The following is a 13,895-nucleotide window of genomic DNA, read 5'->3' as shown; positions in this document are numbered from 1 at the left end:
CCGGCGATCATGGTCCCCAAACCTTCTGTTGGCCCAGGACAGGAACCATTCCCGAAGACAACTCATCAGACATGGAAGGGACTGGACAATGGGTTGGAGAGAGGTTCTGATGAAGAGTGAGCTACTTATATCAGGTGGACACTTGAGACTGTGTTGGCATCTCCTGTCTGGAGGGGAGATGGGAGTGTAGAGAGCTTTAGAAACTTGCAAAATTGTCACGAAAGGAGAGACTGGAAGGGGTGACTCATTAGGGGGAGAGTAAGTGGGAGTATGGAGTAAGGTGTATATAAGCTTATATGTGACAGACTGACTTGATTTGTAAACGTTCACTTAAAGCTCAATAAAAATTATTAAAAAAAAAAAAAAAAAACTCCCCAAAACAACAATAACAAAAAGAATCTTGGTCCAGATGGTTTCACTGGGACATTTTATCCAACTTTCAAAGAAGAGTTGACCCTAATGCTACTCAAACTTTTACATAATATAGAAAAGGAAGAAATACTCCTGAGTGCATCCTATGAAGTCGGCATCATCCTGTTACCAAAGCCAGGTAAAGACACCACAAAAAAGGAAAATAATAGACCAAGATCTCTCATGAGTATGGACACAAAAATTTTCAACAAAAGTCTAGCCAACAGTATCTAAAACTATATTTTAAAAAATACATCATAATTAGGAAGGATTCATACTAGGTATACAAGGGTGGTTCAACATTAGAAAATCAAACTAGTGAGCTGAAATGTACTGGTATTGGCCATTTTGAATTGGATAATCATATGGTCTACTATGCTGAGAATGACAAATTTAGGAGGAACAGCATCACATTCACCGTTCTAAAGAAGATTTCAAGACCTATCCTGAAATACAACACTGTCAGTGATAAGACAGTATCCATATCTCTACAAGGCATACCAGTTAATATGACTATTATTCAAATTTACACACAAAATGCTAATGCCAAAGATGAAAAAATTGAAGATTTTTACCAAATTCTGCAGTCTGAAATTGATCAAACATGCAATCAAGAAAAAATGATAATTACAGTTAATTAGAATATGAAAGTTGCAAACAAAGAAGGATTAATAGTTGGAAAACATGGCCTTGTGATAGAAACGATGTTGGAGATTACTTGATAAAATTTCGCAAGACCAATGGCCTATTCATTGGAAATACCTTTTTTCAACAACATAAACAGCAGCTGTATATCTGGAATTGGCCAGATGAAATACACCAGGGTCAAATTGACTATATCTGTGGGAAGAAACAATGAAGAAGCTCAATATCATTAGTCAGAACAAGGCCAGGGGCCAACTGCAAAACAGACCATCAATTGCTCCTATGCAAGTTCAAGATGAAGCTGAATAAAATTTCTAAAAAGTCCGTGAGACCCAAAGTACAACTTCTAGTTTTTCCCACCTGAATTTAGAGACCATCTCAGGAATAGATTTGATACATTGAACACTAGCGACTAAAGAACAGATGAGTTGTGAGTTGACATGAAGGACATCATACATGAAGAAAACAAAAGGTCATTAAAAAGACAGGAAAGAAAGAGGAGAAACACAACGATGTCAGAAGAGACTATGCAACTTGCTCTTGAATATTGGGTAGCTAAAGTGAATGGAAGAAACGATGAAGTAAAAGAGCTAAACAGAAGATTTCAAAGGTTGGCTTGAGAAGACAACATAGAGTATCAAAATGAAATGTGCAAAGACCCGGAGTGAGAAAACCAAAAAGGAAGAACATGCTCAGCATTTCTCAAGGTGAAAGAAATGAATAAAAAACTCAAGCCTTGAGTTGAGCAAAATACTGAATGCCACGGGAAGCATCAAAATAAATAAATGATTGAAGGAATACATAGAGTCACTGTGTATTACCAAAAGAACTGGTCGATGTGCAACCATTTCAGGGGGAAGCGTATGATCAAGAACTAATGGTACTGAAGGAAAAAGATCATTTGAAAACAGTTGCAGCAGTCCATCAACAGGGAACTGCCAGAAATTCAAGCTGGATTCAGAAAAGGATGTGAAACAAGGGATATGATTGCTGATGTCTGATGGATCTTGGCTGAAAGCAAAGAATACCAGAAAAAATGACTTTGCAAACGAATACGACTGGTGGATTGTAACTAGTCATGGATAACATTGTGAAGAAAGGGAATTCCTGAACACTTAATTGTGCTCGTGAGGAACCTGTACATAGATTAAGAGGCAGTTGTTTAAACAGAACCAGGAGATACTGCATGGTTTAAAATCAAGAAGGATGTGCGTCCGGGTTGTATCCTTTCACCATGCTTATTCAATCTGTATGCTGAGCAAATAATCCGAGTAGCTGGACTACATGAAGAAGAACGGGGCATCGGGATTGGAGGAAGACTCATTAACAACCTGTGACATGCAGATGATACAACCTTGTTTGCTGAAAATGAAGAGGACTTGAAGCACTTACTGATGACGATCAAAGACTACAGCCTTCAGTATGGATTATACTTCAACATAAAGAGAATAAAATCCTCACTAGCAGACCAATAACCAACATCATGATAAACAGGGAAAAGATTGAAGTTGTCAAGGATTTCATTTTACTTGGATCCACAATCAATGTCCCTGGAAGCAGCAGTCAATAACATAAACAATATCACCCATGAGCAATGTGCTCACTTAAATAATCAACTTTATGAGAGTTGCTGTAACATTTGCTGTAAAACAAAAATGAGAAGCTAAAGAGGGGCAGGGAAGCTAGATTAGTGGGAACAGGACAAACAGAATGCAAATAATGAGAATGTTGACACATTGTGGAAAATGTACCCAACGTCATGAAAAAAAATTTGTAAAAAAATTTTTAAATGAGAACCTAATTTGCTATGTAAACATTCACCTAAAACACAATTAAAAAAAAAAAAAAAAAAGGCTAACTGGAGTATAAGCATGACCGTCAGAATAGACATTTATATGACAATTGTTCAGTATACACGCATCGTATAGCTAATAAATGGTTGAATTACAATTCTAAAACATCTTTTGTTCTCTTTACTATTTATCAAAATGTTAATGACTGAAATATTGATAGCACCTTTTTGTAATCAAAATTTCATGCCACTTGGTTCCTTAAACTGATATTAACATGTAAGCAGAAATCTAAGTTTTTTTTAAAGGGATGAAGAATCATATTTTCTGCACATAGGTGCATTACCACCCAAATGCACTGCTCTTGATTCCAACTCACAGAGACTGTATAAGTGGAACTGCCCTATAGGTTTTGCAAGGCTGTAAGTCTTTATGGAAGCTGACTGCCATATCTTGCCCCTGCGGAGCAGCTGGTAGATTCAAAGCACTAAACTTTCAGTTGACAGTTGAGAGCTTTTTAATCACTGTACCACCAAGACACCTCCAGGTGCATTACCAGGAAATCTGGCAATCTGTTGAGAAATATCCCTAAAATGTTCATCCTATTTTTTTCATTCACTTATATACAGCATAAGCATATAAAGATGGTACTAAGAAATAATACTCTACCATTTGTATTTTACTGGAATATACAAATGATACAGTATTATTTAAGAAAATCTCCAAAGGATACTTGCATAGCATTTTATAAACTAAAACAAACACAAGTATTTGTGTTTCACAGGTAAGCCAAAGGAGATCACTTTATAAAATTTCCACATTTCCTACTTATGTTTTCATTTTTTTCCAATAAAATTTTTAGCTCGTTCTTCCCACACACTACTAGACAACTACATTCATTGTGTGTGTGTGCATTATTTTGTATTTTAGAGTATTAAATATATTCAGAGAAGAATGAGGGAAGCAGTATGACAAGGATGAAGTTTTTCAAACAAAAATATCATAAAATATTAAATTATTAACTCAATTTCTTTCTTACAAAATTCACCAAAACTACACAACTCTCTATTAAAACACCTATGTAGCTTCCCTTTATTGTGAACTCAGTGATAAACCTCACTGGACAAGAAAGCTATTTCTCTCATGAGTTTTACTACAGATCAGTTCCAAGTTTAGAATATCTGACATGCATCCTGGGTCAATGCGTGGGCTTCTTTTTAGCTTTATGGAACAAAATTTAAATTTTACAATTTCTCCTTATTGTTAAGAGAGAAAAAAGAAAGAAAGAAAATGTCACAAAATAATTGCACATTCTTTTGGTATAAAGGCTGTCAGTGTGTCTGGAATTTTCTGAAGGCAGGTTATAAAAAGAACAAATTTGTTCCACTTAGTCTATATAATGATTCACATGTAGGTCATCCATTTCTTCATAGAAAAGCTGGAAGACAATTTCCTGATTCCATTCATACAGTCAGGCTCTCCTTCAAGGGCTCTACTGGAACCAAAATATCTTAATATTTTAAGGCATACATACACACAGATTCATACACACAAAGCAATATTATTCACAGGAAAAAGAAGAAAAGATTAATTTTTTTCCAAGTTAACAAATGGATGTGAACAAAACATATGGAACATAAAAATTTTTACCACACACCACTGTAATGTAATAAAAAAAAAATGTAATAGTAGTATAAAAAAAAGTTACTGAATTAACAGAACTCCTCTAGCCATAGAAAATAAGCTCACCTCACTACCAACTTTTTAGAAAATACATTTATTTTCCTTACAACTACTTCAAAAGCTCAGAAATGTACCAGGAGTTACTATTAATAAAACAGTATACAAAAACATTGAATATATATGCCTTTTTAAATAGCAATTTAGAGCTATATGATTATTAAAAAAAAAAAGGTCTTAACATGAGACTGAGTATTGATCACACAGACTCCAGCGGTACTTATATGTTAGACAATATTTCCAAAGTATACTCTGAGAGATAATAATTCCATAGCATGTTATTGAGTACTAGCCCTTGTGACACTGTGGTTAAAAGCCTGGCTGCTAACCAAAAGGTCAGCAGTTCAAATCTACCAGCTGCTCCTGGGAAGCCCTATGGGGCAGTTCTACTCTGTACTATAGGGTTTCTATGAGTCGGAATCAATGCAACAGCAACAGGTTATTTAACAAATCACCTGGAATCAAATAAATACAGGATTAAAAATTTTAAAAACGGTTAAACAATGTGCTTTTAATTTCTCTCCCTCATAAATTGTATTGTCTTACAGCTGATGTGCCAGTGAAATGAACTCGTAGGAAGTGTTATCTCAACAGTGAGTAAGGTAGAATGTAAACATTTCTTTCACGCAGATAGTGAATGTAGAAAGCCTACTGTCATGGATTGAATTGCATCACCCCAAACTATGTATCAACTTGGTTAGGCCATAATTCCCAGTATTGTGTGGTTGTCTGCCAAAAGGGAAGCTAGCAGAGAGTTGGGGACCTCATACCACCAAGAAAGCAACGCTAGGAGCAGAGCGCGTCCTTTGAACCCAGGGTCCCTGCTCCTGAGAAGCTCTTCGAGCAGTGGAAGATTGATGACATGGACCTTCCTCCGGTGCCGACTCAGAGAGAAAGACTTCCCCTAGAACTAACTCCTGAATTTGGACTTGTAGCCTACTGTACTGGGAGAGAATAAATTTTTCTCTGTTATAGCCATCCACGTGTGGTACTTTCTGTTATAGCAGCACTAGATAACTAAGATCATGAGAAACTGTGAGAAGGACAACAGAAAGGAAAGTTGAATGGAGAATACAGCTGCGTATGTCCTCAAAACACAGTGGCAGCATTCAGATTGATGTAGGATAGCCCAGGAACACTGAAAAGACTGCTGTCACACTGACCTGGATTTACCTTTGGGAAACACCAAGCCTCTAGGAGAGACAGCTAGTATTGGGTGCACACCAGTAAAGCAGTTGCCATTGAGTTAACTCACTTTATGGAGACCATGCTTGTGTCAAAGCAGAACTATTCCATAAGGTTTTCAATGGCTGTGTTTTTTTTTTTTTTTTGGAAGCGAAGAAGCGAATTGCTAGGCCTTTCTTCTGAGCCTCTGGTTGGACTCAAACATCCAACTTTTGGGTTGGCAGTTAAGCATATTAACTATTTGTACCACCCAGGGACTCCACTGAGTACACAGCTATATTCAAAGAAACTCAGGAGCAATTCTGTGACATTAAGAGTGGGCAGCTGCTAGATACATCAGCATGATACATCAGTCCTGGCTGCTCATAAGACCTGCAAGTTTTTCAGGACCATGTCCTCTGTGAGGGTCTTGGCCCAAGAGGTTCTATGTATCAGCAGAAACTTAAGATCAGGTTGCAGAGCACTGGGAATGGAGATTTGGAGACTAGGGCAAATAGCTGAGTCTATACTCCAGCAGTGAGTGATGATGCCAGCACTGCATCGTGGTTACCAGTACAGGCTGCATATCAGATCGCTCACGCAGCAGACAGACAAGGTTAAATGGAATGTGTGGATAGGAGGCCCCTCATTCTTCCCATCTGCTAACATGAAGCACATAATCCTAGCCCTCTAAATACCTGAGAAAAGATATTGTGATACTTTAGGTTAGAAAATTTAAAATCTGCCTCCCAGCAGAGTCCCTCAAAACAAAAACAGAAACAACACAGTCACACATACATACACACGCAATCACAGCCGCAGCCACATAGTGGGGTACAGACACTTAAGAATGTTCATATCATTTGTTTGCAAATCAAAATGTAGTATATACATTTATGACCATTATTTATGTTCAGGAAGCAATGATTAAAAACAACTAAGCTGATATCTTAGCTAAATTCTGGTAAGTATGTATAGTTTTTCAAGATGTGGAATTTAGTACAACATTCTTTCATGTGTATATTATCACAAAATATTTCCCTCCTGGATTATCTTGAAATCTTGGCACTAACATTTGCTAAATGCTATTCTGAGTGTAAGTGAATATGACTTTTTAGAAGTAACTACATTCACAAATAACTAAATTCAAATATGAATTATTTTACCATGTTTGTAGTCTTCAGTACCTGAGCTTTCTTCTTCAGGCCCATTAAGAGTGTCCATCCTTAATACAATTCAGCCTGATGCTGACTATAGGACTAATAGAACCCTGCCTCTGTGTATTATCATATTAGCTTTGGATGAACTTTCATTCAAGGTTATGAGTAGAGCACCTAAACAGCCAGGGAAATGAGACACCATTGTGTCTATTGCATGTCATAGTGTTGTTAGGTGTCATCCAGTCAGTTCTGATTCATAATAACCCCATAAACAACAGAACAAAGCACTGTCAGGTCTTGCATCATCCTTACAATCGTTGTTATGCTTGAGCCCATTGTTGCAGCCACTGTGTCAATCCACCTCATTGAGGGTCTTCCTCTTTCCCGCTGACCCTCTACTTTACCAAGCATGATGTCCTTCTCTGGGGACTGATCCCTCCTGACAACATGTCCAAAGTATGTGAGACTAAGTCTTGCCATCCTTGCTTATAAGGAGTGTTCTGGTTGTACTTCTTCCAAGACAGATTTGTTTGTTCTTTTGGCAGTCCATGGTATCTTTAATACTCTTTGCCAACACCGTAATTCAAAAGCATGGATTCTTCTTCAGTCTTCTTTATTCACTGTCCAGCTTTCACATACACGTGAGGCGAATGAAAACACCGTGGCTTGAGTCACATGCACCTTAGACCTTAACGTGACATCTTTGCTTTCTAACACTTAAGATTTGCCCAAATGCAATGCATCGTTTGATTTCTTGACTGCTGCTTCCATGGTCATTGATTGTGGATTCAAGTAAAATGAAATTCTTGACAACTTCAATCTTTTCTCCATTTATTATGATGTTGCTCATGGGTCTAGTTGTGAGGATTTTTGTTTTCTTTAGGTTGAGATGTAATCCAAACTGAAGGCTGTAGTCTTTGATCTTCATTAGTAAGTGCTTCAAGTCCTCTTCACTTTCAGCAAGACGTCTGTTGCACAGGATGTATGAAATGTTTTGTGTCTGATTTCCTAACGATTTGTGTCTGATTGGCTAAACGATAAATGTAACATGTAGAAATAACCTTCAGAAAGGAAATGGATTAATAAGCTGTGGTATGCATATTAACACACTGATATACTAGAAAATGTGAAGCTTCAAAATAATATAGATAATATGATATCATTTATGTGAACTCTTAACATCCTGTAACTATTAGGTATATGTTAATGGATATATAAACCAAAACAACTCTGATTCTAATGCATGGTAATCCTATGTGTTTCAGAGTAGAACTGCACTCTGTACGGTTTTGATGGCTGTAATCTTATGGAAGTAGACAGCCAGGCTTCTCTTTCGTGGTGTCACTGGGTGGATTCAAACCACCATCTTTTTGTTTAGTAACCAACGGCAAACCCTTTGTGCCATTCAGGGACCTTAACGGATATACACTTATGTAGAAAAAGTAAATATATATATAGATAGATGTATAATATATGTATACATATGTTAAAGATATATAACCACTTCAAGACAGTAGGAGGGAGGGAGGTAGAAAAGACAAAGGTGGGCTTATGTTGTTACTGCAGGAATTTAAATATCTTAGGCCAAATATCAAGGACAATTACAAATGATTCCTGCTGCTTACTGTATAACTTCCTGTAGAGGTGTATATGGTTGAAATATTTTGTAATTTAATATATACATTAAAAAAAAAAAGAAAAAAATTTTTTTTTGTTTTTTAACTTAAAATAAAACCAAACAAAAAAAACCCTGCTCCTTATGTGCTTATAGCTTGAGTAGACTATTTAAATTTCCTGGTCAGACATGTAAGGGAAAGGAAAAACACAAAACGTCCAATTATTTTAGCTTGAATGAGCTGAGTTACAAGTAGGAAAAGGTAGGTTACGGAAAGGACAAAGCCACTGTAGCAAAATTCCTCTCACCAGCCTATAACTAGCCCATTAATTAAAGATAATTAGCCAAGCAGTAGGTTATAAACCAAGATTGCTCAAAAGCAGCAAGTAAAGCTGAAACGACTTGGAAGCAAGACTGTCTTTGATGACACAGAATTCTGGAGGAAGTGTTGGAATGTGTGAGAAGAAAGCGGGAAGTGAGACCACACAGAGCAGCAATGCAGCAGAGCAGATGGCAGATTCTAGATAGCTGGGTTTTCAGGGCAGAGTTGACCAGGAAGCCCTGGCAGGATAACAGTGACGAAGAGATAACTGTTTACAGGTATCGAGGGAACTGAGAGCCAAAACTATAAACTGAGGAAAGAGAACATAATAAATAGATATAAATTGCAATTAAAAAAAAATAATAAACTCATTGCTGTCTGGTTGATTCTGACTTAAAATTGTGACACCATCCTTTAAAAGTCAAATTGGAGAAAAGTGTCAACTTTGATTACCAAGCAGAAGTAGAAATCTAGCACAGATCTACCAAATCCCTTAACCCTTACTGAGTTCCTAAAATAGAAACTGGCAGGACGAAGGTGAAGAAACTTTGAAATTGAGATTCTGAATGAAAATCCTGGAGCTGCTACAGAGTATTCTACTTATTTTGGTCAAGTGTTCAAATCTGGTGTTTGCCTAAGTAATAATAAATAGTGAAACAGCCTTACAACAGTGGTTAACCTCTACAGTCTAATAAAAATGAAAAATCTATTTTTCTTTTATATATATATATATATATATATATATATTTCCCCTGGCAAATAATGAGGAGTCAATAAAAAATATTCAAGCAAAAAAAGTAATTTTATAAGAAATATTAATGAGTGACAAAAAGCATTCACAACTACTTTGCCATAACTGTTAGGATAACATAGATTTTGATCTTTACACAGAAATAGAGCTGAAGTATATTTTTGAAATACTGAGGAATATAAACCCAAGTGTGCTAAATGTAGCTTTTACAGATTCATAAATTTAGCTATCGTAAATGCTAACTATAGCAATATGGAAAATTATGTAGCTAATTTAATTTTTTAAATTTATGTCTAAAGTCTCACCAAAACTAGGTTACTGTGTCTGCACTGCTAAAATCTATTTAATCCACTTCTAGTCGAGGTGGTTTCAAGGCCTTATTAAAGTTGATTGTTCGTTGTTAAATTTGTAAGTGTTCATAACCCAAAAAACCCAGTGCTGTCGAGTCTAAGTGTTCATAAAGACCTCAAAAATTGCATTGTGTTAGATTTGATAAACATTATTCCAGTAAATATACAAATTGAATAATTAAAAAAAAAAATTACACGTGATTGCTGTCTCAACTCCCTAGAGTACATGTGTGTTTTAAGTTTCTTTTTTATCTTTCGTTAGGCTTTTCTATTGTCTGTCTGTCTCTCCCACCACCCCCACCTTTACCCACCCTCTGTCTCAACCTCATGCCTGCTTCTACATTGCTTTGATGTACACTGTTTAAAACAAAACATGCTGTTTCAGTTAGAATGTGTCCAACACAGAACACACTGCAATGCTCGGACTTTAAAACTGACAGAAGCCGAATAGACAGAGAACTACAGGTAAATATAAATATTGGTACTGAAAAATAAAAAGGAGGTAGAGTTAACCCAAAGAATATAAGAACATTTCCTTGAAAATCTATCACTGGGTAGGGCTTCCTTGACTTATGTATTCTGCATTTGGAAAAGTTGAATAGTAATTAAAAAAAAGTATGGAAGACAACTAAAATGAAAACCAAAATGAAAGTGGGTTGTAAATCAACAGGCAGCAGGCCAATCATTCAATAGACACCAAATACAAGTCTACCCTGAGGCTATACCCCAGGCTGTAATCTTTATGGGAACAGATTGCCAGGTCTTTCTCCTGTGGAGTGGCTGAGTGGGTCCAAACAGGTGTCTTGAGAACAGGCAGCATGTGGAAGTGTGCAACACATTCCCTTCTCTAGACAAGTTCCATTCCCACCCACAAAAAAGCAACATAACGGATTCAAATAATAAGGCCTTGGCATGATAAGATTAACCTTTAAAGGTGTTAGCTCTTTCCTTCTCATTAAAAGCATTAAAAGGGGAGTCTCCCAGCGGTAGTGTTAACAGTACTAGCATGAATACATGAATTGTCTATAGTGATTAAATAAGAAGAAAGAGGAAGGACGTGGCATCTCATCTCTTCATATGCAAGAGTTGAGAAATACTAAATATACCAGTTAAATCAGAGCTTGCCCACAATGAGGTTTTATGGTGGATGAAAGGCAAATCACATGTTAACTCTCCCTTTCTTCTCTGTATAAATATATATGTATGTATGTATGAAGCGCTGGTGGCCCAGCAGTCAAGTGCAGCTGCCAACCTCAGGTTTGCCCTTCTGGACACACCCAGCAGTTTCACAGAAGAAAGACCTGGCGATCTGCCCCCATAAAGCTTAAAACCCAAAACCAAACCCAGTGTCGTCGAGTCGATTCTGACTCATAACGACCCTATAAAGCTTAAGAAAATTACAGCCTAGAAAATCCTATGGAGCTGTTCTACTCTGTCACTTGGGGTCTCTCTGAGTCGAAATTGACTCGACGGCTCCTAACAACAATATATGTATGTATGTATGTATGTGTATGTAGATATACTGGTCTGGAACATAGCAGTACTCGTGGCTAGGAGAATGTATACAATCTTATAGAAAACACTTAAGTATTTTTCTCTTTGTGTAGAACAAATGAGGTGGTACATGCTGTGCCCGTGGTGGTTCAAAGCACATGCTTTGGTATCAGACAATACTGGATTCAAGTCCCAGTTCCACTACTTGCTAGCAAGGGTACTCGAGGCAAATTCTGTAACCTCCTTTTGTCTCATTTTCCTCATCTATAAAATGGAGATTGTGATGGTGAATAATATGAGTCGATTAGGTTAGGCTATGCTGCCCAGTTGTCTGGCCAAACACTGGTCTAGATGCTCTTATGAGGTAGTTAAGTGTGATTAAACCAGTTGATCTGAAAGGCATATTACCCTTCATAATGTGGGCAGACCTCAGCCAATCAGTTGTAGGTCTTAAGAGCAAAAAGGAAGATTTCTCCAGAGTATGCTCTGCCTACAGACTATGAACAGACATTTTGTCAGAACTCCTCTCTTCACTCTTCCCATTCATTGCCTAACCTGTGATTTGGGGGCACAAGACTACTGAAATCTTTAACCTGTAACCTGACCTACAAATAGCCAGCACCCACAATTCCATGGTCCGATTCCTTAAAATTTACCCATCTTTCTATCATCTATCTATCCCACTGGTTCTGTTTCTTTAGAAAACTCTAAGATAGGAGTAAAAAGTGATTAAGATAATCACTATAAAGCCATTAGCATTGTTGACTGAGTCATATGGTCTTACCAACTAAATAAACCAAATATTAGGTGTTATTATTGACAATTATGAAGATAATTGAACAATACAATCCACTAAAACAGTTACATCATACCCAGGTGGGGGAGGCAAAACATAGAAATAACACTGCAGTCAAGAAATTATTGTCATTATTCCACTTGGCTTTGGAAAACAAAAACACAAAAGACTATAGAGCAAACTAGCCAGTTAACATACACTAGCTTGCAAAAATCCTTAACAATAGTTATGGGCAATTTAGTGTAGTTTCAGGCCTTGTGAGTTGATTATGAAGACAGATTCCATAACCTGGTAAATGGTATTGGTTGCATGTTCTGAAGACACAGTCATATGGAAAACAGCATTAAGAAAATCATTTAAAGACATGTTATATTGTTATGTCTTTTTTTTATATATATATATATATATATACTTGTAACTCATAAGTGCTGTTCAGTATAAGTGAAACCTAAAGGTTTTTCACTTCCCTCATACGAGAGATTCAAGAGTAGTGTGGAATCTAGAAAATGGATTCAACATAATTCCACGAGCCCTGGAAGTCCTATCTTCAGTTTGGTCAAACTTTGCCATTTCTAAACAATTACTAAATTACTTTTTCTTTCCCAGTAATGCCAAGTAAGGTGTATTTACCTACAAAGCAAGGTCAATTAATGTTTAAAAAATACTGATAAAACGAATTACACATGGCAACTACTGTTCATTTCTGTCACTGTTGACATTTTCAAGATAGGATCAAATACATTAAAAAGAATGAATATTTTCTTCATTTCTACAATGATAATTAAGGAATAATTATTGTAAATAAAATAATATAAATGAAAATATTGTTTCGGAAACAAATGCTAACTTATTAAGTGATCACAGTCATCTACTGGAACAGAACAGATGCTTTCATTATGTTTTCCTTTTTTTCATCATGTTTGAGAATGAAGAACAATAATCATTGAATGACTGGGAAATCATATGTGTTAACCAGAAAAATAAATGAATCCTTTTAGTTTTTAGTTAAAATAATAGTGTCATAGATTGAATTATGTCCCCCCAAAAATGTGTATATCCATTGGGCTGGGCAATGATTCCTGGTATTGTGTGATTTTCCTATAGATTGTAAATCCTGTCTCTATGATGTTAATGAGGGAGGATGGGCGGCAGTTGTGTTAGTGAGGCAGGACTCAAACTACAAGATTGGATTGTGTCTTGAGGCAATCTCTTAAGATATAAAAGAGAGAAGCCAGCAGAGAGATAGGGGGACCTCATATCACCAAGAAAGCAGCACCAGGAGCAGAGAATGTCCTTTGGACACAGGGTCGCTGTGCCTGAGAAACTCCTCGAACACAGGAAGATTGAGGACAAGGACCTTCTTCAGAGCCGACAGAGAGAGAAAGACTTCCCCTGGAGCTGATACCTTGAATTTGAACTTAGCCTACTTTACTGTAAGAAAATAAATTTCTCTTTGTTAAAGCCATCCACTTGTGGTATTTCTGTTATGACAGCACTAGATGACGAAGACAAATAAATAGGAAAAGTGTTTCCTTGTTTCTATTCACTAAATGCTAATATCATGTGCTCACAATAACATGATAATTTTGTTGTGTTCTTTTAGAAATGTGTATTTTACTTAGCAATACTTATTCTTCCCCTCAATCTTCCATGCTTT

General features: G+C 36.6%; 1 protein-coding gene across 1 annotated transcript in view; it reads right to left on the bottom strand.

The window, feature by feature from the left end:
• The window catches only part of LRP1B (LDL receptor related protein 1B), a 1,749,164-nt gene that overhangs the window by 212,907 nt on the left and 1,522,362 nt on the right, over window positions 1-13,895 (bottom strand). The window lies entirely within an intron of this gene.

The sequence above is a fragment of the Loxodonta africana genome, chromosome 6 (assembly GCF_030014295.1).
Source record: "Loxodonta africana isolate mLoxAfr1 chromosome 6, mLoxAfr1.hap2, whole genome shotgun sequence".
NCBI lineage: Eukaryota > Metazoa > Chordata > Mammalia > Proboscidea > Elephantidae > Loxodonta > Loxodonta africana.
The sequence above is the reverse complement of the archived record's forward strand: the minus strand, read 5'-3'. Positions and strand labels throughout refer to the sequence as shown.